A 3,345-nucleotide genomic window follows, 5' to 3' on the forward strand; every position below is an offset into this window, starting at 1 on the left:
CTTGTGATCTTGGGCCTCAGAAGAAAAAAATTCACAGTTCTATAGGAAAAAAGCAGTGGCGAAGTCAGAAACTAAACCACTGGGTTTGGCTACGGCTCCTGCCTCTTCTGGGGGTACTAGAAAGGAGAGATGGGCACTTTGTTTTATAGTGAGTGGACATTTAGACAAGACAAATTTGTGGTTACAAGTCAAAACAAGGATGGCCTTGGTGGACTCAGGTCCTGTTCAACGGTTGGTCTGATAGAACTTTATCATCTTGCCCTTGAGTGTGTAGAAATGACGTACATGCCCAATTGAGAGTCAACTCTCTGAAGTTCATTCCAGAGTAACAAACACTGAGTTACTTCAGCAGCAGCTTAGGCAACCCTCTTTCTTTAAAGCAGACTCAATTAATGCAACAAATCAAGGGCAGGGGAAGGCTCCCACCACTAAGTCTAACACCTGAGTCCAGCCCCCAGGACTCACATACACACACACACACACACACACACACACACACACACACACACACACACACAATGTAAATATATAAATACAAAAATAGATAAAATTAAACCAATACAAGCAATGTCCCAGTCCCTTCCCTTGATCAAAATTACTTTCCCAGGTTGTACATTTCTACAGAAAGAATGCATTTCTTAGACACCATGCAAGTGTTCTGGGTCTTCATTAGGGTGTCTATGAAATTCAAGATGTGCTACACATGACAGTCTTTCTCTGGTGGCTTTAATGGGGATCTAAAGAAGTAGAACCCCAGACAAGTTAAACAATGTTCTTGGGGGTAAGCATGAGAGGTGGGCTGGGGGTGGGAGAGGCAGATAGGAGAGAGAGAATAAAGAGAAGAGAAGCAAAATGAAGGGAATGGAGAAAGAGAATCAGCAGAACAGCACGCCCTGGCAGTAGGCTTGGGTGCCACCCAGCAGTCGGATCCCAGTGATGGTGTGTGTCCTGTGCAGGATAATTCCTTTTCAGGCTGAGCTGGCTTTCAACTGCAGTATGCTGCTGGGTCTTTCAGTGGTGTTTTATCAACTCTACTCACAAAGAGGCTCTTTAGGGATGGATGGCAGGGGCTCCAGAAACCAAGCTGAAGAAACTCCTAGTTTCTTCAAATGGATTTTCCAGTGGCTGATGACACTCTCCACGTTTTGCCCTTATGTAGAAAGTGACAGAGGTTTAGGAGACTCATTCTGGCTGGGTGTTACCTCATACTGAAACTCTGAACTCAAATTGGATGTCAGGAATGGTGTGGACCCCCTGATATACTACAGAAAATTTTGTATGTACTAATATACACTTTTTTGTTTGCTTTGTTTTTCAAGACAGGGTTTCTCAGTGTAGTCCTGGCTGTCCTGAAACTCACTCTGTAGACCAGGCTGGCCTCAAACTCAGAGATCTGCCTGGCTCTGCCTGCTGAATGCTGGGATTAAAGGCATGCACCACTATCACCCAGCTATACATGCACGTTTTACAAAAGATTTTATTTTTATTTATGTGTATGTGTTTGCATGTGTGTATGCACACATGTGTGCAGATGCTTGAGGAGGCCAGAAGAGGGAGTCAGGAGCCCTGGAGCTAGGGAGACAAGCATTTGTGAGTTGCCTGATACAGGTGCTAGGAATTGAATGTGGGCATTCTGTAAGAGGCCAGGACTTTCAGTCCCTGAGTGGCCTCTCCAGCCCTCACATGCACTCTTGAGAAGAGAAAGGCCATAACTTTCACCAGGTTCTTAGGCACTTGTGATAATATTTCTCCCATGATCGCTAGGCAACCTTTGATTTCTAGTAACTATAGAAATTTCACAATTGAACTCCTTCAGTGCATTCATCATTTTGCTAACTCGTTATATTACCCTATCATTTAAATAATAATTATGTGCGTGACACTGAAAATGCCTGTGCATATGTTGAGCAGCTTAATTGTTATAGGTTCCCAATTGATCTAAGTGGAGAATGAAGAATCGGCCACTGTTCTTAGCTGCTTCCTTTGCTAGTGAGCAGCTATTTTGAACGGGTTGAGGCTTTTTATTTTGCAGAGAAAAAGATGCTCGATAGAAAAAGAGAGCAGGCCAATGCAGTGGCTCAGCAGGTAAAGGCACTTACAGCCAAGCCTGACAACCTGACTTTGAACCCTGAAACATACATGGTAGAAGGAGAGAACCAACTCTCACATTGACCTCTGACTTCCACAATGGCACTGAAGCATTTGAGCACACACACACACACACACACACACACACACACACACACACGCATGCATTAATTACAAATTAACAAATTAAATAATGAAAGAGAAGGAAGAAAGCAATGTTCAAATACTTTTGATAACTTTTTTTTTAATAAGAAAGGTTTGAGTTATATAGCTCAGGTTGACTTGGACCTTGAACTCACCTGCCAGTACTAGGGTTATGAGAATGCACCACCATGCCCAGCTTACGAACCTTGCATGGGTCAGGCAATGTTCACAGACAACTTTAATCCCAGCACTCAAGAGGCAAAGGCAGGTGGATCTCTATGTTTGAGGCCAGCCTGGTCAACAAAGTGAGTACCAGGACAGCCAGGGCTACACAAAGAAATCGTCTCAAAAAAAAAAAAAAAAAAAAAGAAAGAAAGAAAGAAAGAAAGAAGACAAAGAAAATCACTTTAAGACACGAACTGTTTTAAATTATTGTGCACAAAAATATTTATTTTGTTATTTGTTTTCTAAGAAGTATAAGTTGTGATAAGAGTAATGTTTTGGCAGGAAAATTTAAAGGTCATAGAACAATAACAAATATTCTCTAAAGTTTCCAGACTGTTTTGTGCAATTTCCAATTGCATGGCTGTGTTTACAGTAGTTAACCACCACTCAAAGTAGAAGCTGCTAATGTCTATATTCAAATGGGACTCAAAAGCCCGGCTTCCCAAAAGTATGCCAAACCCCCATGGGAGCATCACATAAAGAAAAACAGAATAAGAATTTTTGTAACATTTTCAAAACATTGGCTATATGTCAGATACTATTCCAACATCAACCCTGTGAGCAATGTATGATTGTCCCCATTTTACAAGAAGAGATAGAGCTGTGGGAAGGTCAGGTGACTTGTGACTTGTCCCAGGGTACCCAACTTTTGTATGGCAGAGCCTGGATTGCCACCCATGTGGTCTTCTCCAATGCCCATGTTTTTATTTGTGTCATGTTGTTGCTTGTTATGGCAGTCGTGGGGTCTCTACATTTGGACACTTTCCCATCTTTTATGGGGTAGATTATTTAGAGTGAGATTGTTTAAGGATTGAATTTTTCAGATGTCGGGATGGCACAGGTGGAGAGTTCCCCTGAGTCCTGTCTCACGAATCTTTGGTTTTTGTG

Source organism: Onychomys torridus, chromosome 7, assembly GCF_903995425.1.
Source record: "Onychomys torridus chromosome 7, mOncTor1.1, whole genome shotgun sequence".
Lineage (NCBI taxonomy): Eukaryota > Metazoa > Chordata > Mammalia > Rodentia > Cricetidae > Onychomys > Onychomys torridus.